This window comes from Neovison vison, chromosome X, assembly GCF_020171115.1.
Source record: "Neovison vison isolate M4711 chromosome X, ASM_NN_V1, whole genome shotgun sequence".
NCBI lineage: Eukaryota > Metazoa > Chordata > Mammalia > Carnivora > Mustelidae > Neogale > Neogale vison.
In genome coordinates this window covers 68,568,237-68,594,736 of record NC_058105.1, presented here as the reverse complement: position 1 = coordinate 68,594,736, position 26,500 = coordinate 68,568,237, and the positions used below count along the sequence as shown (strand labels likewise).

At 37.2% G+C, this 26,500-nt stretch overlaps 1 pseudogene; it reads left to right on the top strand.

Moving 5' to 3' along the window:
* Nucleotides 1-1,191: 1,191 nt before the first annotated feature.
* LOC122896604 overlaps nt 1,192-26,500 on the top strand; it is a 68,002-nt pseudogene continuing 42,693 nt past the window's right edge.

Here is a 26,500-nt window from a genome sequence, read left to right as displayed (position 1 = left end):
TCCCTGGTATTAGGGCCCATTTCTTTGCCCTCTCTGCATGCATGCAGCTTCCTCCCTCCTGCAGGCAGCCTTTCTATGCCATTCTGACCTACTTGACCTTTCAGATTGAGCAGCTTCTCCATATTTACTTGTGGAGTTTCTTTTATCAGTCTTCAGATTGTTGTCTGATTTACTGGCTTGAATGTGGATGATATCTAGTTGTAAACGTGGGATAGGGTGAGCTCAGGTTCCTTTTACTCTGACATCTTCCTCCTCCTCATGAAGTAAATATTTTTTATTCTTTGAGAAAAGCAACCCTCCCTTTTTCTATGCTATTTATGTAGAATTTTGTGTCAGGCTAGTCAGAATTAGACTGGTTTTAGAGTTTCTTACTATGGTTTCTCTCTGCACCAGAGACTTGGAACCTTGTAATGATATTTTATTGTGTTCCTGTGTGGTTTTTGTGCTTTTGCACTACACCCCAGAGGGGATTCTATCTTCTTCAGCTTTCCTCTGTGTTGTCTTCTATTTTCACTCCGTACTTGTCAGCATGTGTTTGGGGGTAGAAAATGGGAGCATTCTCTTATGTTTGGATTGAGACTTAGTCTTAAGCAGACATTGTGAATCTGGGTTTTGTGGTATGGTCATCACACGTTTTCTTGTACCTTCAGGTATAATGCTATTGCCAGCATGTATTTCAGTTTTCCACCAGGGCTAAAGCTTTAGTTGGTTTTTCACCCCTTACCCAGCTATAGTTGGTTTTCACCACTGTATCTCTACATTGTGTACCTTAGGCTTTTGTTCCTTAGGGAAGATAGGCCTGGTATTAACTTTTGACTGCCTGTATTTAGTGCTTCAGAGTATAGGGTTTTTTAAAAATTATTTTTATTAACATATAATGTATTATTTGCCCCAGGGGTGCAGGTCTGTGAATCATCAGGCTTACACACTTCACAGCATTCACCATATCACATACCCTATCCAATGTCCATAACCCGACCAGCCTCTTCATACCCCGCCTTCCCCCAGGAAACCTCAGTTTGTTTTGTGAGATTAAGAGTCTCTTGTGGTTTGTCTCCCTCCTGATTCCATCTTGTTTCACTTTTTTCCTTCCCTACCCCCCAAACCACCCACTTTGCCTCACAAATTCCTCATATCTGGGAGATCATATGATAATTGTCTTTCTCTGATTGACTTATTTTGCTCAGCATAATGCCCTTTAGTTCCATCCGCATCATCACAAAAGGTAAGATTTCATTTCTTTTGATGGCTGCAGAGTATTCCATTGTATATATATATACCACATCTTCTTTACCCATTCATATGCTGATGGACATCTAGGTTCTTTCCATGGTTTGGCAGTTGTGGTCATTGCTGCTATAAACGTTCGGGTGCACATGCCCTTTCGGATCAGAGTGGCTGCACCAGCTTGCATTCCCACCAACAGTGTAGGAGGGTTCCTCCTTCTCCGCATCCTCTCCAACATCTGTCTTTTCCTGACTTGTTAGTTTTAGCCATTCTGACTTGTGTGAGGTGGTATCTCATGTGGTTTGGGTTTGTGTTTCCCCATTGCAGAGTGATCTTGAGCATTTTTTCCTATGTCTCTTGGCCATCTTGATGTCTTCTTTGCAGAAATGTTTGTTCATGTCCTCTGTCCATATATTGATTGGATTATTTGTTCTTTGGGTTGTTGAATTTGATGAGATCCTTATAGATTTTGGATACTGTCCCTTTATCTGATAGGTCATCTGTGAATATCTTTTCCCATTCTGTCAGTTGTCTTTTGGTTTTGTTGACTGTTTCCTTTGCTGTGCAAAAGCTTATGATCTTGTTGAAGTCCCAATAGTTCATTTTTGTCCTTGCTTCCATTGCCTTTGGTGATGTTCCTGGGAAGAACATTCTCTAGTGCACATGGAATGTACCTGAGACTATTCTTGTTTCTTGAGAAAGGCTTGTATTGCTATATACTTCCCTCAGCTGCAGCTGAGGTCGAAGAGGTTGCTGCCTAAGTTCTCAAGGATTTTGATAGATTCCTGTCTCACACTGTGGTCTTTCATCCATTTTGAGTCTATTTTTGTGTGTGGTATAAGGAAATGGTCCAGTTTCATTCTTCTGCATCTGGCTGTCCAATTTTCCCAACACCATTTGTTGAAGAGAATTGTCTTTTTTTCCATTAGACATTCTTTCCTGCTTTGTCAAAGATTAGTTGACCATAGAGTTGAGGCTCTATTTCTGGGCTCACTGTTCTGTTCCACCGATCTATGTGTCTGTTTTCGTCCAGTACCATACTGTTTGAAGATTCCAGCTTAGAAATAGAGCTTGAAGTCTGGAATTGTGATGCCACCAACACTGGCTTTCTTTTTCAACATTCCTCTGGCTATTTGGGGTCTTTTCTGGTTCCATATAAATTTTAGGATTATTTGTTCCATTTCTTTGAAAAAATTGATGGTATTTTCATAGGGATTGCATTAAATGTGTAGATGGCTTTAGGTAGCATAGATATTTTCACAATATTTGTTCTTCCAATCCATGAACATGGAACATTTTTACATTTCTTTATGTCTTCCTCAATCTTTCGTGAGTACTTTATAGTTTTCTGAGTATAGAGTCTTTGCCTCTTTGGTTCGGTTTATTCCTAGGTATCTTATGGTTTTGGGTGCAATTGTAATTGGGATTGACTCCTTAATTTCTCTTTCTTCTGTCTTGTTGTTGGTGTAAAGAAATGCAGATGATTTCTGTGCATTGATTTTATATCCTGACACTTTACTGAATTCCTGTACAAGTTCTAGCAGATTTGGAGTGAAGTCTTTTGGGTTTTCCACGTAAAGTATCATATCATTTACAAAGAGTGATGGCTTGACTTTTTCTTTGCCAATTTGGATGCCTTTAATTTCTTTTTGTTGTCTGATTGGTGAGGCTAGGACTCCTAGTACTATGCTGAATAGCAGTGGTGATAATGGACATCCCTGCCGAGTTCCTGACCTTAGCGGAAAAGCTGTTTTTCTCCATTGAGAATGATATTCGCTGTGGGTTTTTCATAGATGGCTTTGATGATAATGAGTTGTGTACCCTCTATCCCTACACTTCGAAGAATTTTGATCAAGAAAGGATGCTGTACTTTGTCAAATGCTTTTTCAGCATCTATTGAGAGTATCATATGGCTTGTTCTTTCTTTTATTAATGTATTGTATGACATTGATTGATTTGTGGATGTTGAATCAGCCTTGCAGCCCTGGAATAAATCCCACTTGGTCGTGATGAATAATCCTTTTAATGTACTGTCGGATCCTAATGGCTAGTATTTTGGTGAGAACTTTCGCATCTGTGTTCATCAAGGATATTGGTCTGTAATTCTTCAGGATCAAGGCGATGCTTGCCTCATAAAATGAGTTTGGAAGTTTTCCTTCCATTTCTGTTTTTTGGAACAGTTTCAGGAGAATAGGAATTAGTTCTTTAAATGCTTGATAGAATTCCCCTGGGAAGCCGTCTGGCCCTGGGCTTTTGTTTGTTTGGAGATTTTTGATGACTGTTTCAATCTCCTTACTGCCTATGGGTCTGTTCAGGTTTCCTATTCCTGGTTCAGTTGTGGTAGTTTATATGTCTCTAGAAATGCATCCATTTCTTCCAGATTGTCAGATTTGTTTGTGTAGAGTTGCTCATAGTATGTTCTTATAATTGTTTGTATTTCTTTGGTGTTGGTTGTGATCTCTCCTCTTTCATTCATGATTTTATTTATTTGGGTCCTTTCTTTTCTCTTTTTGATAAGTCTGGCCAGGGGTTTATCAGTCTTACTTTTTCAAAGAACCAGCTCCTAGGTTTGTGATTTGTTCTACTGTTCCTTGGTTTCTATTTCATTGATTTCTGCCCTGATCTTTATTATTTCTCTTCTCCTGCTGGGTGGGCATAGGCTTTCTTTGCTGTTCTTTCTCCAGCTCCTTTAGGTGTAGGGTTAGGTTGTGTACTTGAGACTATCCTTGTTTCTTGAGAGAGGCTTGTATCGCTATATACATTCCTCTGTGGACCACTTTTGCTGTGTCCCACAGATTTGAACCATTGTTTTCACTATCATTTGTTTCCATTAATTTTTTCAATTCTTCTTTAATTTTCTGGTTGACCCATTCATTCTTGAGTAGGATGCTCTTTAGCTTCCATATATTTGAGTTCTTTCTAACTTTCCCCTTGTGATTGAGTTCTAGCTTCAGAGCATTGTGGTTATTCTGGAGAATGTTCCATGTGCAGTAGAGAAGAATGTGTTCTTTTGCTTTGGAATGGAATGTTCTGTATATATCTGTGATGTCCATCTGGTCCAGTGTGTCATTTAAAGCCTTTATTTCCTTGTTGATCTTTTGCTTGGATGATCTGTCCATTTCAGTGAGGGGGATGTTAAAGTCCCCTACTATTATTGTATCATTGTCAATGTGTTTCTTTGATTTTGCTATTAATTGGTTTATATAGTTGGCTGTTCCCATGTTAGGGGCATAGATATTTAAATTGTTAGATCTTCTTGTTGGACAGACCCTTTGAGTATGATGTAGCGTCCTTCCTCACCTCTTATAGTCTTTGGCTTAAAATCTAATTGATCTGCTCTAAGGATTGCCATGGCAGCTTTCTGTTGATGTCCATTAGCATGGTAAATTGTTTTCCACCTCTTCACTTTAAATCTGGAGGTATCTTTGGGTCTAAAATGAGTTTCTTGTAGACATCATATTGATGGGTTTTGTTTTTTTATCCATTCTGATACCCTGTGTCTTTGGATTGAGGAATTTAGCCCATTTACATTCAGGGTAACTATTGAGAGATACGAATTTAGTGCCATTGTATTGCCTATAAGGTGACTGTTACTATATATTGAAGCTTTTTATCTCTTCTTCTATTTTCATTGATAGCCTGTCTGGATATAGTATTCCTGGCTGCATATTTTTCCTCATTTAGTGCTCTAAATATATCATGCCAGTTCTTTCTGGCCTGCCAGGTCTCTTTGGATTAGCCTGCTGTCATCTGAAATTTCTGCCATTCTCTGTTGGAGTCTGTTTGGAGTCTGCAAACCCAGAAGATTCCTGCCTCCATAGGAGCAAAGTGAGTCTCCCTGTATCTGCCACTTGTAGGGTCCCTGCTCAAAGAGCAGTGGTCTAACTGTGCTGCAGATCACAGTTTAGGTCCCTAGCCGTCAGTACTGCCTCCAGTTCTTTTTTTTGTGGTGAGTTTTTCTACCTTGTCATTTTATCCAGATAAGAATATATGAACAAAAGAATACAATACTAAAAGGGTGGCAAAGACCATAGAAAAATATATGCTAACCAAATCAGAAGAGACCTCAGACCAGGGGGAGGAAAAAGGAGGGTAAAAAGAAATTAAAAAAAAATATATATATATAAGTATATATTAGACTGGTGAATGGAAGAGTGCCACCCACTTGATTTTATCTTAGAAGAAACTACTCCCAAAATTTTAAAGAAAGAAAAACATATATGTACAAAAATAAGGGTAAGCATGATGAAGGGATGGAATATGACTGTAAAGATGGAAATTTTAAAAAAAATTCTAAAAAATAGAATTGATAACATAAGTTGGTTGGAAAAAGAAAGAAGGAAAAAAATTGGGTGAGAGAATGTGCTTAGACTGGAGACTAGAACAAAGCCCTGTGGTAGATTTAGGGTATATTTTGATCTGTTAGAATAAATTGTATCCCAAAATTTTTTAGGAAAAAAAAAAACAAAAAAAAAACCCCAACCCTGTATGTATATAAAAAGTAAGGCTAAATACAATGAAGGATAAAATATGACTATAATAGTAAAGGTTTAAAAAGATTTTTTTTAGAAAGATATTGTTAAAATAAACTAGTTAAAAAATGTTAAAAGAGGAAAAGTTTTTAAAAAGTCAGAATAAGAAAAAAAAACTAAAAAAACTTAACCTTGGGAAACTAAAGGATCATGGGGAGAAAACCATGAATTCCATGCATTGCTTTCTCCTAGCTCTGGAGTTCACAGTTGTTCTTGATCAGTGAGCTTGGTCTAGGCTGTATGTTCTTGCTCATCTTCTGGGGGACGGACCTGTTGTAGTGACTCTCAGATGTCTTTGCCCAAGGCAGAATTGCACCACCTTTGCCAGAGCCAGGCTAAGAAGTCTGCTCAAGTTCGCTCTTGGAAGTTTTTGTTCCCTGAACACTTTCCGTAGAGCTCTGGAGCACGGGAATGAAGATGGCGGCCTCCCAGTCTACAGCGCAGAGGAGCTGAGAGCTTGGGGCCCCACTCCTCAGTGCGCCGTTAGAGGAAAGGCGTCAGTCACTCCCGTCTCCCCGGTCTCTGGCTATGCTCTGGGCTCACTTGGCCTGTGACCAAGTGTTTTTGTCTCAGTCGCACAGCCCTGTTTGGAATCGCCAAACCCAGAAGATTCCTGCCTCCAGAGGAGGAAGGAAAGTGAGTCTCCCTGGATCTGCCACTTGTAGGTTCCCTGCTCAAAGAGCAGTGGTCTGACTGTGCCGCAGATCACGGTTTAATGTAACCCCAAGCTGAGAGCTCACCCCTTGGCTCTGTCTCTGTAGCCAGCTTCCCCATTCTAATACCTGAGAGCTCTGCCACACTCAGACACCCCTGAACGTTCAGTGACCCCACGGGTCCTGAGACCACACTGTCCCTGCGAGGGCTCCACCCCAGCTGGAGTGATGTCCCTCAGTGGAGCAGACTTCTTAAAAGTTCTGATTTTGTGCTCTGCTGCTCCACCGCTTGTCCTGCCTTTCAGAAAGTGGTTTATTTTATGGTCCTAGAACTGCTGCTCTTCTCTTTGATCTCCTGTTAAGTTTGTAGGTGTTCGGAATGGTTTGAGAACTATCTAGCTGAACTCCTGTGACCTGATGTCATTTCAGTCTGCTGTTCCTCCGCCATCTTGCTATCCTACCCCCAGAGTATAGGTTTTAATGATCTTCCTTTTAGTTTAAGAATGTATTTTTTTTTTAATAAGAGAGATAAGAAGAACATATATAGGGAGAATTTCAGCCATACTTGCTGCTCCCTTCCCCCAAATAGCACCAAGGGAATCTCTCTGTGATCTTTGCTTTGGCCACCTGTTTGTAAAATATGCAGGTGGGTGCAGCTCGCTCCCTGTTTTTTGAAATGCCCCTCCCCGCAAAGGCTTGCCATTCTCATGATAGCCTACACTTTGCCTTTAGCAGTTTTTTTTTTTTAAGATTTTATTCATATATTTGACAGAGATCACAAGTAGAGAGGCAGGCAGAGAGAGAGAGAGAGAGAGGAGGAAGCAGGGTCCCCGCTGAGCAGAAAGCCTGATGTGGGGCTTAATCCCAGGACCCTGGGATCATGACCTGAGCTAAGGCAGAGAATCTAACCCACTGAGCCACCCAGGCACCCCTTAGCAGTATATTTTAATTTTTAGTTACATTTTCCTTCTTTCCTACCACGTTTTGTGGCTTTTGTTCCAATGATCAGATGATCAGATTGTGTTTTTCTCTGCAGGTACTTACCTGTCTCTAAATTTCCATAAAATTTTTTACTCTGTGACTTCACTTCTATGGTTAATAGAATCACTAATTTGCAGTTGTTAAGCCTGTTTCTTCTCTTAAAGGATGTAGTGATACTCTTTCTAGCTTTTTGCATGTCTGAACCTTGTCTTTGTTATTGCTTGTGTCTCTGTTTTTCATTTTTTTCTTTTGCAGTTTTTTTTTTTTTTTTTCCAAAGCCAAACAGCAAGGGTCGTTTATTACGAGTTCAAACCCGGACCTCTGCGCCCTCGTTGCCGGTGACGCTAAGAGGTCCTGAGCTCAGGATCACGGCACTTTTTTTTTTTTTTTTTTTTTTAAAGATTTTATGTCTTTATTTGACAGAGAGGGAGGGAGGGAGAGAGAGAGAGAGAGAGATCGAGAGATATCACAAGTAGGCAGAGAGGCAGGCGGGGGCGGGGGTGGGGGGAAGCAGGCTCCCTGCTGAGCAGAGAGCCCGATGCGGGGCTCGATCCCAGGAACCTGAGATCATGACCTGAGCTGAAGGCAGAGGCTTAACCCACTGAGCCACAAAGGCGCCCCATGGGTTCTTTTGCAGTTTTTAAATATTTTTAGTATTCCAGTTTAATGTTCTTTTAAATTTTTTGGTTATAACACTGAAATTTGTTCTGTTGTTGTTGCTGTAGGGATTATAGTAAATATAACCTAGGCATCACCTAATGGTTTATATATAGATTTAATGTTTTAACATTTCAGGTGAACAAAAGTCATACTTTTAAAAATGATTTTTTAATAGTTGCCATTTGTTTTACATTTACATAATTCAAAAGCCCATCAGACTGTGTTATAATTTCTGCTTTTAAGAGTCCTATATAAAAGAACCTAAGAGGAGAAAAGTGAGCCTTTATATTTACTCATTTACCAGTTCTGTTTTTTCTTCATTTCTAAAGATGTTAACTTCCCCTGGGTATCATTCAGCTTCAGAGTAAAGAACTCTGTTATTTCATCTCAACTCCATTTAAAATGAATTCTCTTCATTTTCTTCCATCTAAGAACGTGTTCATTTCACCTTCATTCCTGCAGGAGTTCTTCACTGTATAAAAAAGTGTTGGAAGTTTTTTTCAGCACTTTATTATTTTTTTTTTAATTTTTTTACTTTTTAAAGATTCATGTATTTTAGAGAGAGAAAGTACAGGTAGGGGCACAGGGAGAAGGCCAGAATCTCCAGCAGACTCCCCACTGAGTCTGGACCCTGACCTGGGAACCCAGACCATGATCCGAGCCAAAATCAAGAGTCCTATGCTTAACTGACTGAGCCACCTAGGCGCCCCTCTTCTTTTAGCACTCTAAAGATGTTTTTCTACCATTTCTGTTCTCCATGGTTTCTGATGAGAAGTCTACAGTAGTTTGAATCTTTGATAGTCCATCTGAACTGTGTTGCTTTTCGTAGCTGCTTTCACATTTTTTGATTTTCCGTTTTTAGTTTGACTGTTGAAAGTGATATTTCTGGGTTTTTCTCTCAGTTTATCTTGTTTGGATTTGCTTAAGTAGTTGAATATGTGGATTTATCTTTCATCAGGTTTGGGAAGTTTTCCAGTAATATTCCAACAGACATTTTTTTCTGTAAATTTTTTTTCCTTCTGGCACTCCGATGACTTGTATACTAGACATTTTAATATTGCTTCATAAGTTCTGAGACTGTTTTGTTTCAACCTCTTTGTTATTTTCTGTTGCTTAGATTGAGTAATTTCTGTTGATCTGTCTTCAGATTTATTGATTGTTTTCTTGTGCCCTTTCTGCTATTGAGATCTCAGGTGAATTTTTTTTTTTTTTAAGATTGATTTATTATAGGGGTGCCTGGGTGATTCAGTTGGTTAACTGTCTGCCTTTGGCTCAGGTCATGATCTTGGAGTCCTGGGATTGAGCCCCTCATCGGGCTCCTTGCTCAGTGGGAGCCTGCTTCTCTCTCCCTCTGCCTGCTGCTCCCCCTACATGTACACCTGCTCTCTCTGTCAAGTAAATAAATAAAAAAAATCTTTCTAAAAAATAAAGATTTATTTGAGAGAGAGCACAAGTGTACAAGTGGGGGGAGGGGCAGAAGGAGAGAATCTTCAAGCAGACTCCTTGCTGAGCATAGAACCAACCTAGGGCTTTAGACCCATGAGATCATGATCTGAGCTGAAACCAAGAGTCAGACACTCAACCAGCAGAGCCATCGAGGTTCTCCCTCAAGTGAATTTTTTTTTTTTATCATAGACATTGTATTTTTAGTTAAGAACTTCAGTTTGGGAAAAAAAAAAAAAGAACTTCAGTTTGGTTCTTTTTATGTGTATATCATATAAATTTATTCTCTTTTTTGTACACCATTTATTCTTTAAATTTGTATAGTCTGTAGCTATTAGCACAGTCCAGTTATAGGACATTATTTCCAAAAATTCTCTCTAGTTCATTTATAGTCAGTCCTATTCCCATCCTCTGTCCTATGTTACTACTGACCCCTATGTTAAAATCAGCCTTTCTTCGATATTTCGTATGAATGAAATTACAGAATGTTCATGATGCTGAGTTTGACCTCCTACACTTACTGCTTTTCTTGAGGTTTATCCTTGTGGTAGCATGTATTTATATATTTTTTTAGAGCTAAATATTCAGTATTATAGATATACCATTTTTGTTTCACAATTCACTTGACACAAAGTTGACTTAAATTCCTTTTATTTCCTTTGGCTATTAATAAATGTTGCTATGAAAATTAATGTACATGTCCTTGTATGTTTCCATTTTTCTTGAATAGCTGGGTCATAGCATAAGTATTTGGTTAGCTCTTATAGAAACTGCCAAATTGTTTTCCACAGTGGCTATATTATTTTATGTTACCACCTACAATAAATGAGGGTTAATATTTCTTTACATCTTCATCATTTGTTATTTTCTTGTCTTTTTGATTATAGTCAGTTTAGTTACTGTGAAGTGGTATTTCATTATGGTTTTATTTTACATTTCCTTAATTAAGCTCTAAGGAGATTGTGTATTTTTTCATTTGCTTATTGCTCATTCATATGATTTTGGTGGAATATCATTTAAATCTTTTCTCCATTTCTAATTTTTCTTACTGTACTATATAAGTTCTTTATATATACATACATGTATTTTGAACACAAGTCCTTTATAAAAAATAATGACTTAAATTTTCTTCAATGTGTAACTTGTTTCTTCATTTTCTGTATTTTTTTATTTTGATGAGGTCCAGTTTATCTGTTATTTTCTGTATCTACTCATTCATCAATTTTTAAAAAAGATTTTATTTATTTGATAGATAAAGCACAATTAGGCAGAGCTGGAAGCAGAGGAGAGGAAAAGCAGGCTCCCTGCTGAGCAGAGAGCTGGGTGTGGGGCTCCATACAAGGACCCTGGGATCATGACCTGAGCCAAAGGCAGATGCTTAACTGACTGAGCCACCCAGGTCCCCCTCTTTAATCAATTTTATATTATCTTGATTATTATAGCTTTAACGTAAATTTTAAAATATGGTAACAGAAGACCTACATTGTTTTTTAAATGTGTTTTGGGTATTCTGTATGCTTTGCACTTGTGATCAGCTTGCCTTTTTTTTTTTTTTTTTTTAAAGATTTTCTTTCTTTATTTATTTGAGGGAGAAAGAACATGAGCAGGAGGAGGAGGAGCAGAGTGAGAGGGAGAAGCAGACTTCACACTGAGCAGGGAGCCCAATGTGGGACTCAGTCCCAGGACTCTTGGGATCATGACCTGAGCTGAAGGCAGACACCCAACTGACTGAGCCACTGAGGTGCCGCCCCCCCCCCCATTTTTTTAAATACAAAAAAATCCTGCTGGGATTTCAGTATGGATTTCATTGACTTTATAGATCTGTTTGGTGAGTGTTGTCTATATAATAATATTGCATCTTCCAGTGCATGAACATAGATTTCCGTAAATTTTTTCTGTTTCTCCAAGCAATGTTGTATAGTGTTTAATATATAAATTGTTTTTTCTTTTGTGAAATTTATTCTTTAATGTTTTTTTTTTTTTGATGCTCTTAATTCCATTTTCGGATATTTTATTGTTGGTAAAGAAATACAATTGATTTGGGGGCTTTTAGATTCTTTTATGTATTTTTAATTTTTTTATTCAAATATAGTTGACCCACAGTGTTGCATTAGTTTCAGGTATATAGCATAGTGAGTGAACAATCCTAAACATTATGCTGTGTTCACAACAAAGTATAGGCGCCATCTATATATATGTGTGCATATGTGTACATATATATGTGTGTGTGTGTGTGTGTGTGTATATATGTATCAGGCTCAACACCCAAAAAACAAATAATCCAGTTAAGAAATGGGCAGAAGACATGAACAGACACTTTTCCAAAGACATCCAGATGGCTAACAGGCACATGAAAAGATGCTCCATATTACCTGTTTACATTGATTACATACATATATATGTGATATGATGCTCTTAAAATGTCATTGACTATATTCCTTTATTTTTTATATTTTAGTTTTATTTGAATTCTAGTTAGTGAACATGCAGGGCAGTCAGTATTGGTTTAGGAGTAGAATTCATTGATTCATCTCTTAAGTACACCACCCAGTGCTCATCATAACAAGTTCACTTCTTGATAGCCATCACTCATCTATCCCCTCCCCCACCCACCTTCCTCCATTACCCCTCAGTTTGTTCTCCATTATTAAGAGACTCTTAGGGGCGCCTGGGTGGCTAAGTGGGTTAAGCCTCTGCCTTCGGCTCAGATCATGATCTCAGGGTCCTGGGATCGAGCCCTGCATCTGGCTCTCTACTCAGCGGGGAGTCAGCTTCCCTCTCTCTCTCTCTTTCTCCCTGCCTCTCTGCCTACTTGTGATATCTGTCAAATAAATAAAATCTTTAAATAAAAAACATATTTTAAAAGATTTAAAAATAAAAAGAGACTCTTAGGGTTTGTTTCCCTTCCCCCTCTTATATTTATCTGTTTTGTTTCTTAAATTCCATATATGAGTGAAATCATATGATATTTGTCTTTCCCTTACTTATTTCACTTAGCATAATACACTCTAGCTCCATCCACATCATCCCACATGGTAACCTTTCATACTTTCTGATGGTTGAGTAATATTCCTTTGTATGTATACATCACATCTTCTCTATCCATTCATGTCAATTAACACTTGGGCTCTTTCCATTGTTGTGCTATTGTTGATATAAACATCAGGGTGCATGTACCCCTTCAAATCAGTATTTTTGTATGCTTTGGGTAAATAACTAGTAGCACAGTTGCTGGATCGTAGGGTAGATCTGTTTTTTTTTTTTCTTAAAGATTTTATGTATTTATTAGAGAGAATGCATGAGTGAGAGAGAGAGAGCAGAAGTATAGGGAAGAGGGTGAGAGAGAAGCAGACACCCCACTGAGCAGGGAGCCCAATTTGGTGCTCGATCCTAGGACCTTGGGATCATTACCAGAGCTCAAGGCAGAGGCTTAACGGACTGAGCCACCTAGGCACCCGGGTAGTTCTGTTTTTAACTTTTTGAGGAACTTCCATACTGGTTTCCAGAGTGGCTGCACCAGCTTGCATTCCCACGAGCAGTGCACGAGGGTTCCCCTTTCTCTGCATCCTCACCAGCACCTGTTGTTTTGTGTGTTAATTTTAGCCATTCTGACAGGTGTGATAAAGCGGTATGTCATCGTGATTTTGATTTGTACTTCCGTGATGGTGAGTAATGTTGAGTATCTTTTCATGTGTCTGTTAGCCATCTGGATGTCTTCTTTGGAAAGGTGTCTGTTCATGTCTTCTGCCCATTTCTTAACTGGATTATTTGTTTTTTTTGGGTGTTGAGCTTGATAAATTCTTTATATATTTTGTATACTAACCCTTTATCAGACATGTCATTTACAAACATCTTCTCCCATTCTGTAGGCTGCCTTTTAGTTTTGTTTATTGTTTCTGTCATTGACTATATTCCCTTTGCTTTGCCTTTTATTCTCATGACTTTTCATTCTGTAACTAGAAGCCTGTATCTCCACTCCCCTTCACCCATTTTGTCCATCCCCTCATCCTCTATGGCACTCCTCACCCTTATGGCAACCATCAGTTTGTTTTCTATAGTTACAGGTCTGATTCTGTTTTTTGTTTATTCGCATTTCAGGTTCCACATATGACTGAAATCATATGGTATTTGTCTATCTCAGTCGGCCTTATTTTACTTAGCATTGGCCTTATTTTACTTAGCATAATAACCTTTAGGTCTATCCATATTGTTGCAAATGGCAAGATCTCATCCTTTTTTTTTTTTTTTGAGTTTGTTTTTATATATGGTATAAGAAAACGGTCTAGTTTCATCTTCTACATGTGGCTGTCCAATTTTCCCAACACCATTTGTTGAAGAGACTGACAAAAATTATTTTTAATTAATGTTTAAAAAAAAACTCTAAATAGGGGCCCCTGATTCAGGTCAGTGAAGCGGCTGCCTCAGCTCAGGTCTTGATCTAAGGGTCCTGAGATCGAGCCCCACATTGGGCTCCCTGCTCATTGGGAAGTCTGATTCTCCCTCTCCCTCTGCTACTCACCCTGCTTGTGTTCCCTCACTCGCATGCTCACTCTCTCACGTTCTCTCTCTCTCTTAAAGAAGTTATAAAAAAAAGTCTCTAGGTACGCCTGGGTTGGGCATCTGCCTTCGGCTTTGGTGATGGTTCTAGGTTTCTGGGATCGAGTCTCGTGTTGGGCTCCTTGCTTGGCAGGGAACCTGCTTCTCTCTCTGCCTGCAGCTCCCTCTGCTTATGCTTTCTCTCTCTTTCAAATAAATAAATAATATCTTTAAAAAACTCTAAATTATTAGTAAAATTCCCCAAAGAGGTATAAGCTAAGAGTCAAACAAATACACAGAGTATTTAAACTAAAGAAGTATAAAATACAGGATACGGTCGAAATATCATAATGTCGTAGACATAAATCCAAACATATCTATAATTAGATTAAATACACAAATGATCAAGCAAACCTCAGAGCCTGTTAGATTATTTAGAAATCATAACCCAGCTATATGCTATCTACAAGATACCTCCTTTCAGTATCCTAACATAGATATGTTAAGGTAAAAGATTAGAACTTGATACAGCAATCAAACACCAATCAAAAAAAAAGGTTGGGGGAAGGTTCCAAGATGGTGTGACACAGGGTAATGTTGAACTCATTTCCTCCACAGACACTAAATCTATACTTACATACAGAATAATTCCTCCTGAAAAAGAACTGAGGGCTTTAACAGCTCTGTACAACGAAGGATGGAAAGAGACAACATAGAGAATAGTTGGGGGGAGAGACAGTAATAATGGGAAACCCACCCCTGATGCATACAACTGTGGTAGACAAGGATAGTACTGAGGGACCAGGAGCAGATTTATCTGCTCTGGGCCACAGAAAAACTGTATTTGAAAAAGGCATCTAGAGTATAAAGGAACTAATCCTCCACCAAATGGTTTGTGGTTTGCTGGAATTCTCTTAAGGGTTGGAAGGGCTGCTGGAGCACTGATTTTTATATTTCTTTCCATTTTGGTAGTACAGACAGTAGCAGATTCTGGGCACACTTACTCGCCTGCTGCCTCAGCAAGTCCCAGCCCCCAACCCAGTTTCATTCTTTACATGTAGCTGTCCAGAAAATGGGCCACTTGCTTATACCTTCACAAAAATAAACTCCGTGGATTAAAGACCTAAATGTGATACCTGAAACCATAAAAGTAGTGTTCAGAAATTCATTAGTTATGTATAATACCCAGTGCTCATTACAACACATGTTCTCCTTAATACCCATCACCCAGTTTCCCCCTACCCCCACTAATTTGTATTTTTTTTTTTTAATTTTACTTATTTCCCAGAGAGAGAGCGTATACACAAGCAGGGGGAGCAGCAGGCAGAGGGAGAAGCAGGTTCCCTGCTGAGTAAGGAGCCCCATGTGGGACTCGATCCCATGACCTATGATCATGACCTGAGCTGAAGGCATACACTTAACGATTGAGCCACCAGGCACCCCAGCATCAATTTTATATATCTTTTTCAGGAAGTACAAAAGACAGTTATATTTCAACTTCATTTTATTTGGCCCACATTACCCTGATACCAAAACTGCAGAAAGGTATTATAAAGACTATAGACTATTACTCATGAACATAGACTTAAAAATTCTGTTAAGTATTACCAAGTTATTTCCAGCAATACATAATAAGGTAAATACGTGATGGCATTTGATCTGGTTGGGAACTGAAAGAGTAATTCAGGGCGCCTGCGTGGCTCAGTGGGTTAAAGCCTCGGCCTTCGGCTCAGGTCATGATCCCAGGGTCCCTGGGATCGAGTCCCACATCCGGCTCTCTGCTCAGCAGGGAGCCTGCTTCCTCCTCTCTCTCTTCCTGCCTCTCTGCCTACTTGTGATCTCTGTCTGCCAAGTAAATAAATAAAGTTAAAAAAGAAAAAAAAAGAGTAATTCAATATTTGGAAGTCAATTATATAATTCATCAGGTCAGCACACTGAAGAGAAGAGGAAAACATCTCAGTAGAAAAAAAAGAAAAGCGTTTGATTTATTTAAACCCATTTCTTATAAAAATTGTTAGCAAATTTGGAAAAGAAGGCAGATTTATTAATGTGATAAATGGACTCTCATAAACACTAATGATAATACATTAATTATTAAAGATTGGCTTTTCTGGGGTGGCTCAGATGGTTAAGCATCTCCCTTCGACTCAGGTCATGATCCCAGGGTCCTGGGACTGAGCCCTTAATCAGGCACCCTTCTCAGTGGGAAGCCCGCTTCTCCCTCTCCTACTCCCTATGCTTATGTTCCCTCTCTCAGTCTCTTTCTCTGTCATAGAAATAAGTTAAATCTTTAAGAAAAAAATAAAGATTGGCTTTTCTTTCTTGGAACAGGAGGTGGGTATTTCAGATTTCACTACTGCTTTTCAGTTCAGCACTGGAAGTTTTTACCCAGGGCCATAAGGCAGGAAAAAGCAATGAACAGCATGTATTTTGATATACTAGTATATCTGGAAATCAAAATTTAATTTACAGTATTACCCACTCACCCCCCTCCAAAACACCCCATGAGCTACAGGTGAGTCTTGTTTTGCAGAATAATGTAGGAATGTACAAATGACTGCTAGCTGAAACCATGCAAACCAGTATTTATTAGTGGAAAAATAACAGTTGTTCTATTACCTGAGAAATTTTTTGTCAAAATACTAAAAATTCTCTTATTGTCAATTACAGATACATAGGAAAATGAAAACCTTAAAGTAATTTTCATATTACAATATGAAACATTAGAATCATTTTTAATATTAGATTATTTTATTTCATTAAAAAGTATCATGCATTAATAATGCTTGCTTGCTTCTTGTTAAACTTATGATAAGGAGTATCTTTTTTTTTAAAGATTAAATAAATATTTGACAGAGAGGCAGTGAGAAAGGGAACACAAGTAGGGGAAGTGGGAGAGGGAGAAGCAGGCTTCCCAGTGAGCATGGAGCCCGATGTGGGGCTCAATCTCAGGACCCTGAGATCATGACCTGAGTGGCAGGCAGTTGCTTAACAACCAGTCCATCCAGGCACCCCATTATAAGGAGTGTCTTACACTGTAGTTTGTTGAATTGGCCCTCTCCCTTTATAAAGTCAGATTTCCTTTCAACATTTCATCTGTTGTGCTTTCAATACCATGTATTTATGAAATTTTCTTTAATATAAAGGTTTTTTTTTTTTTTTTTTTTTTTTACTGATGTCACTCCTTTTTAAACATCTTAGTTCTTTTCAGTGTAATTACTATTCTTATTTATATTGATAAGTTTCCATGGTACTTATATAGAGGTCTCATGTAATGGTAATGTAATCATTCCCATTGTCAGCCAGTTTTAACTATATTTGCATGAAATTTGAGTTTCCTGTAAAGTAAGGAAGAACATCGAAGAAATAAATAAAAGTGAATCAAAACTTATTTTTTTAAATTCTTAGTTGATCCAGCAGGTAAATAGTTTGCTAATACTAACAATGTATTTGATTATGTAAACTTACATATATGTATGTTTTTGACATATTGTATACACATGTATATGCTTATATATACTTACATATAAGTGAAATAAATGAAAGCGATGATACTTGGAGTGTAAGGGAGGAATTAGGATTATTTTGTTATCATGAGGTACTCAAAATATCCAGAAAATGTATGGTGTTGTTTGAAAACAGATTAATTCTAAATGTAAAAGTGTATTGCAAACTGTGGCAGATGCTAAAAAATAGTTCCAAAAGAAGTGTAACTGATATGTTAATAAAGGGGAGAAAATTGAATCATTTAAAATACTCTGTTGAAACAACAAAAGGCAGAAAATGATGGAAGACAAAAATAGGAACCGAGAAAAAGGGCAACAAATAGAAAAGAGGAGTGAATATGGTAGGTACTAAAGGAGCATTTTCAACTTCACTTGAATTGTGTACAGTCTCATTGTACACAATTTGCCAGAGCAATAAAAATAGATAATCTCATTAGGCCTGTATCTATGAAAAAATTGAATCAATAATTAATAACCTTCCAAAACCAAACAAAAGCACCAGTCTCAGGTGGCTTCCTGGTAAATTCCTCCAAACTCTAAAGGACAGGAAGATGCTGATACTCAACAATCTCAGAGGATAGAAGCTAAGAGAATTTATTCTTACTCATTTATGAGGTTAGCATTACCCTACTGTGAAAACCAAAGACATTACAAGAAAACTGCAGACCAATATCTTTCATAAACATAGATACAAAAATCCTCAACAATATTTAGCAAATCAAGTATAACAGTGTATGAAAATGATTGCCCATAATAACTAAATGGAATTTGGAATTGATATGCAAGGTATTTCAATATTTGAAAATTAATGTAAGCCTTCATATCAGCAGATTTAAAAAAGCAAAATCATGATCATAGCAATAAATATAGAAAAGGAATTTAATAAAATCCAATACCCATTTGTGATGAGAAATCTAAACTAGGATTAAACTAGGATTTAAACTAAACTAGTAAACTAGGATTACAGGGTAACTACCTCAGCCTGATAAAAGATGATCTATGTACAACCTACACCAAACATCATACTTAATGGTGAGAAACTAGCTTTCTTATTAAAATCAGGTAAAAGGTAAGGTTGTCTCCTCTGATCCCTTCTTTTCAACATTGTACTGGAAATTCTAGCTAATGCAATAAGACAAAACATAGAAATTAAAGGAATACAAATTGGGAAGGAAAAAATAGAACTGTCTTGCAGGTGACGGAATTGTGTAGAAAATCCAAATTGACACACACAAATTGGAACTAAAATGATTTTAGCATGGTTGCAGGATATAAGGTTTTGTTAGTTGCTTTTCTATATACCAGCACTAAACAAGTGGAATTGGAAATTAAAAACACAGTGCCATTTACTTTGATACCTCCCATAATGAAATACTTAGGTATAAATTGAACAAAATATATACCATATTTATTTGAAGAAAATTTTTAAATTCTGATGATAGAATCAAGAACAAAATAAATGCAGAGATACTGATGTTTATGGATAGGGAAGACTCTATTTTTTTCAAGATGCCTATTCTTTATGTTGGATTGATAGACTCAGTGTAATCTTAATCAAAATCTCAGTAATTTATTTTGTGTAGATCAATAAACTACTTCTAATGTTTGTGTGGAGAAACAAAAGATCCTACATTTCTAACACTTTAGGAGATGGACAGAGTTGGACTGATACTATTTTACATCAAGACTTATTTTAAAGCTCCAGTAATCGAGATACTGTGGTATTACCCAAAAAGTAGACAAAATACATCAATGAAAATGAGTAGATAGCCAGAAATAGACCCAAATAAATATTGCCAACAGATCTATTACAAAGAAACAATGGCAATATAATAGAGCAAAACTGGTCTTTCTAATAAAAAGTGCTGGAACAACTGGATATGCATAGGGAAGAAAAATGAATCTAGACACAGATTTTTAACAGTTTCACAAAAATTAACTCTGAATGGATCCCAAGCATTTAACAGTGAATTTAAAATGCAAATCTAAAGTTCTAAAAGATAATATGGGAGAAAACCTAGATGAACGTAGGTATGCCAATAAGTCTTTGAAAGAAATAATTGATAAGCTGGACTTTATTAAATTATGAACTTCTGCTTTGTGAAGTACGATGTCGAGAGAATGAGAAGACAGGCCACAGATTGGGAGAAAATACTTGCAGACAACCTATTTGATAAAGGACTGTTAATCCAGAATATACAGAGAGTTCTTAAAACTCAACAATAAGAAAATAACCCAATTTTTTAAATGGGCCAACGACCTTAACAGACACCTCACCAAACAAAATATACAGATAAAATGTAAACATAAGCAGGAAATACAAATTTAAAAATCAGTGAGATCCCTCTACGGACCTATCAAAATGGCCAAATTCTGAAACACAGTATCTTGCACTAGTAAGAATGTGGAATATCAGTAACACTCCATTGCTAGTAGAAATTCAAATTGGTTCTTATAAAAGCAAACATACTCTTATGACACAATCTAGCAATCCTGCTCTTGTATTTACCGAAAAAGTTGAGAACTTATGTTTACACAGTCTGCACATGAATGTTTATAGCAGCTTTATTCATAATTGCCCTGATGGAAGTAACAAAGTTGTCCTTCAGTAGGTGAATGGATGAATAAGCTGTGCTACATCCAGATAATGACATATTATACAGTGCTAAAACTATGATACATGAAGGCATGAAAAGACATGGAGGAGCTCTATGTACATATTAAAAAGTGAAAGAAGCCAATCTGAAAAGGCTTACATAATAGTTCCAACTGTATGACAGAAGGGGAATACTGTGGAGAAAATTGAAGGATCACTGGTTGTCAGAGGTTAGGAAATAGTGGGATGAATATGTATAGCACAGAGGATTTTTAGGGCAATGAAAATACTCATCTTAATGATAGATATGTTATTATACATTTTATGTATCCATAGAATATACAACACCAAGAGGGAACCATAAAGTAATCTGGGGATTTGGGGTGATTATCTGGAAGTATGCATGGGTTTATCAGTTACTACAAATGTACCACTCTGTTGGGATGTGTTGATAATGGGGGAGAATATGCATGGAGACAGCATGTAAATAAGAAATACGTGTACCTTCCCCTCAATTTTTTTGTGAACCTGAACCAGGAAAAAAAAAAAAAAAAAAAGCAACCCACCTTTTTTTTAAAGAAGTGACGGGAGTAGTCAGTGAACATAATGTGCATTAGTTATTTGTCATTTTTGGAAGGAAGATAACAGGGAATCTTATTACTTTACCCATTTTTTCAGCTTCCAAATCACTGTAACTGAACTTTGGTGTTGTTTTCAAATGTATTATTTAAGGCATGGTAACAAATCTCTGAATATTAGAACTGTGCAAAGAGAATACATCTGTAGGAAGGTAAAAATACAGTGAAAGATACACTGAGTATGTGTGCTGAAAAGTACAAAACTGCCCAAATAACTGGAGCAGCCAAATTATTCATGGGTTGAAAACTCCATATTGTTTATTCTCCCAAATTTATGTGGATTTAGTACTACACTAATTAAGATGAGGTATTTTTCTAGATACTGATAAAATGATTCTAAAATTTATATGGAAAGGCATCGTCACTGAAAGAGCCAAAATCTTGAAGTAAAACTTTAAGAAAACACAATTCAGGGTCTCCTGGGTGGCTCAGTTGGTTAAGCATTTGCCTTTAGTTCAGGTCATGATCCCGGGGTTCTGGGATCTAGCCCCTGGTTAGGCTCCCTGCTCAGCAGGGAGTCTGCTTATCCTTCTCCCTCTCCCCCTCCCCACTGCTTGTGCTTTCTCTCTCAAGTGAATAAACAATCTACAAAAAAAGAATCTTAGTATATAAATCTATGTCATGACATCAGTGTTCTTTGTCTAAGGATAGAGCCATCAATTAATGAAATAGAAGATACTTCACAAGTTGACCTATACAAATATGGTCCATAGATATTTTACAGAGGTTTGAAGTTGATTTTATGAAAGAATGGTCATTGCAACAAATGATGCTGGTACTGGCTATCTATATAGTAGAAAGTCAACCTTGATGAAATTAACCTAGAAAAAATTAATGCACATTATAAAAAATTAGCCCAGTGTTGATCATATGCTAAATGTAAAAATAAATAAATCTTTGGTGCTTCTACAATAAAAGAGAAGATCTTTCCATGGGTTAGGCAATGAATTGTTCAATAGGACACCAAAAGCATTATCCGTAAATGAGAAAAACAGGTAAATTTGACTTTATCAAAGTGAAAACTGTATTTTCAAGGGAAGGTGCCAAAAAAATGAAAAAAATTAAGAAGCCACAAAGTGGAAGAGTAAATTGCAACACATTTATCTTACAAATATCTATACAGTATTAAAAGCTGCAGCCCACTTCTTGTTAATTTAAAAAAGATTTGCTCGTTTATTTTAGAGAGATCACGAGTGGGAGTGGGCAGAGGGAGAGAATATCAGGCAGATTCCCTGCTGAGCGCAGAGCCTTACTCAGACTCAAGGCTTGATCTCAAGTCTCTGAGATCATGATCTGAGCTGAAGCCAAGAGTCAGGCGCTTAACCCACTGAGCCACCCAGGTGCCCCACCAGCCCACTTTTTAAAATATACATAAGCACTATAGATGCATATAAAGCACTTGGCAAAATCCAACTCCTGTTCATGTTAAAAACATTTAACAAACTAGGAATAGAAGGTAATTTTCTCAACCAGTTAATAGCTGTTTAGGGATAACCTGCAGCTAAGAAACTTAATGTTTTAGTATATGTGCTGCCGAAGCGAGCACAGAAACTTAATGTTAAATGACTGGGTACTTTCCCCTTGAGATCAGGAACAAGACATGAATATCTCCTCTCACTATTTTTGACGTTATACTGGAAATCAGTTTATTTATGGCAAGAAAAACAAATTGCATCTGGATTAGGAAGGAAGAAGAAAAACCAAATTCACAGATGAAATGATCTTGTATGTAGAAAATCCTGGGTAACCCACATAAGATCTGATGATTTCAGAAAGACTGCAGAATATAAGAAAAATAGGGAAAATAAGTTGTATTTCTGTACAGTAGCCATGAAAAATCTGAAAATGAAACTAAGAAAAGTCCCTCTACAATATTATCCAAAAGAATAAAATACTTAGGCATAAATTGAGCAAAAGAAGTGTGTAAGACTTTCACACGGAAAACCACATTACAAGAAATTTGAGAAGTAAACAAAAAGACCTCTTGTTGGGGTGCCTGGGTGGCTCAGTGGGTTATAGCCTCTGCTTTCGGCTCGGGTCATGGTCCCAGGGTCCTGGGATCAAGCCCCGCATCGGGCTCTCTGCTCAGCGGGGAGCCTGCTGCCTCCTCTCTCTCTGCCTCCTCTCTCTCTGCCTGCTTGTGATTTCTGTCTATAAATAAATAAAATCTTAAAAAAAAAAAAGACCTCTTGTTCATGAATTGGAAGAATTAGTAATGTTAAGGTGGTGTCATGGGCTGAATTATGTACCCTTAAAAGATGTATTAACTTTTAACCTCTGTTTCCTATGAATTTGATCTTAGTTGGAAATGGGGGCTTTGCAGAGGTCATTAAGTTAATATGAGGTCATACTGGAATAGGTTGGGGCTTTAATCCAGTGTGACTCATACCCTTTAAGAAGAGGAGAGGACAGAGATGCACAGGGAAAATGGCATGTGATTACAAAGGCAGATATTGGAGTAATGTTTCTACAAGATCAGGAGCACTAAGGATTGGTAGCTACACCAGAAGCTTAGAGAAATATGGAATGTTGTCTCTCCTAAAGCCTTCAAAAGAAGCATGGATTCGAGTATCTTGATTTCAGACTTAGTCTCCAGAATGTGGAAGAACCAGTTTTTCTGGTTTTAAGCTTTCCATTTGGTAATTTGCTAACAGCTCTAGGAAATGAATACTCCTCAAATGCAGTGCTCCCCAAATAGATTTTGAGATTTAGTGCAGTCTCATGTTGGTGTTCCAACTGGCATTTTTGTGGAAATTGGCAAGCTGATTCTAAAATCACATGGAAATATAGATACAGAATAGAGCAGTCTTGAAAAAGGACTACAATGGAGAACATTTATTTTAAGATTTAGTACAAAAATCCAGTAATTAAGAATAGTAATATTGTAAGGGTAGACCTATAGGTTAAATAGGCAAGTATGGAATTGAAAGTCCACAGATACACTCTGATGTGTATGATTAGTAGATTCCTGACAAGGATGTCTAGACAGAGCAGTGGAGAACAATAATCTTTTCAACAAATAATGTTGGGACAAGTGGATATCCTCATTCCCAAGAATGAAGTTGGTCCAGAGACTTAACACTGCAAAAATGAGGATAGCATGAATCAAAGACCTAAATTTAAGAGCTGAAATTACCAGACTTTTAAAGTATGTATATCTTCATGACCTTGAATTTGACATATACAAAGCACAGGCATCCAAAGACAAAATACATAAAATACATCAAAATCAGTAACTTTTATGCTTGAAGAGATGCTGTCAAGAAAGTGAAATTATAATAAAAATAATAAAGTACTGATACTTGGTACAATATGGATGCATTTGAAAATATGCAAGTGACAGAGCTAGACATAATGCCATTTATTATGTGATAGAGAACACATAAGGAGTAGTTTTCAGAGACTAGAAGGAGTGATAAATGGGTAGTAAAAAGGGTTAATTTTATGGTATATGAATTAACACAATAAAATGTACAGAAGATAGAAATAACATTAAGGTAAAATGCATAAGTAAATAGAAAAATACTTAGCATTCATTTGCCATTAAGGAAATGGCAATTAAATTTACTGTAATATCGCTAAACATCTAGAATGATTAAGAAAAAGCAACATTTCCAAGTGCTGCTAAAGATACAGAATAAATAGAAGTCATATGTATTGCTTATCAGATGGAACATGTACTTTGTAAAAGCAGTTTGTCAGATTCTTATAAAATTAAGCCTACATCTATTGTATGGCTAAGCAGTTACTTCGTTAGGTATTTATCCAAGTTGAAATAATAACCTGTGTTCTAACATAGAACTGCTTATTAGTGTTGTGTACCATCACAACATAGTAGCTTTTTTTGGTCATCCCCAACTGGGAAGAACTTGAATGGTCCTGAACAGGGTATTGAATGAGTAAAATATGCTACATCCATATATTGTAATACTAAGCAGTAATGCATAATGAACTATTGATACATGAGCAATATAGGTGAATTTCAAATGGATTTTGGTAGGTGAAAGAATCTGTATTGAAAATGTCTACATATAGATGATGTTTTGGTAAAAGCCAAATGGTTTTGATGAAATGGTCGGGGGAACTTGTGACTGTTCATGAGGAAAGATGGAACATGCTCATTGAGCAAACATATGGAACATACATTCCATGTTGACTTTAGGGTAGAGATTTAACAGAATGAGGCAAACTTCAGCCCCTGATGGTCAGGAGGTTATCTTAAGACAAGGAGAAGGAACTCTGTACATGCATTCAGAACTGGTACAAACTAGATGGAATCTTGGGCTCCTTATCTTTGGTAAGGAATGTAGGATTTTGCTTGTTCATAGGCTGGAACCATATCAGTTGACTTTGAGTCCAGGCTTCTGCAGAGACAGTGAGTGGATTTGTTAATTGGGGTATGAAAAGACACAAGGACTGATCAGAGGAAAACAGTTCTCTGAAACACAGGCTTTAAATTTTCTGCTAGTTTCAACCTCATTAACACCTACAGGGCACAGTTTAAGACAGAATCAACAAAGTTAAAGGGTAAAAAAATCACATAAAATCAGTTGCTTTTTTTCTTAAGCTAATTATAGCCTGACAAAAATTCATGAAATAATTTCATGCATACAGAAGAAAATACCTAGGAATAAATTTAACTTGGGAGGTAAAATAAATGTTCAGTGAAAAATGCAAAACTTTGCTGGAATGGGGGTGCCTGGGTGGCTTAGTTGGTTCATCTCAGCTCAGGTCTTGATCTCATGGTCATGAGTTCGAGTCCCACATTGGACTCTGGTGGGCGTAGAGCCTACTTTATTATTTATTTATTTATTTTTAATTTATTTATTTTCAGCATAACAGTATTCATTGTTTTTGCACCACACCCAGTGCTCCCTGCAATGCGTGCCCTCTCTAATACCCTTGTAGAGCCTACTTTTTAAAAAAAAGAAGAAAAAAAATTCCAGCAACTTTACTGGGGCACCTGGGTGGCTCAGTTGTTAAGCATCTGTCTTTGGCCTCGGTCATGATCCCAGGTTTCTGGGGTTGAGCCCCACATCTGGCTCCCTGCTCAGCAGGAAGCCTGCTTCTCCCTCTCCCACTCCTCCTTCTTGTATTCCCTCTGTTACTGTCTCTCTCTGTCAAATAAGTAAAATCTAAAAAAAAAAAAAAAAAAAAAAAGGAAAACATGTAAATAAATGGGAAAACATCCTGTGTTCATGTATTGCAATATAATGTTCTTAAGATGTCAGTGCCACCCATAGTAATCTACAGATTTAATGCAGTGCCTGTCAAAATCTGAACAGCCTTCTATGCAGAAGTGAAAAAGCTAATCCACAAATTCATACAGAATTGCTAGGGTTTCTTTTTACCCAAATCAGTCTTGAAAAAGAGTAAAGTTGGAGGACTCAAGATTTTTTTTTTTTTATTTCAAAGCTTAGTGGAGTTGGAATAGAATTGAGGTTCTAGAAATAAATCCATACACCTGTATCCAGTTTATTATTGATGAGGGTCCCAAGATGATTTACAGGAATGAACCATCCCTTCAACAAATAGTGCTTGGACAACATTGAAAGAAATGAAATTGGACCTCTACATTACATCATCTACAAAACTCAAAATGCATCAGCATTCCAAATACAAAAGATAAATCTCTAGAACTTTTAAATAGAAAACAGGAATAAATCTTCATGACCTTGGATTTGATGATGGTATCTTAATTGTGATTCCTAAAGCAGAAGCAAAAAGA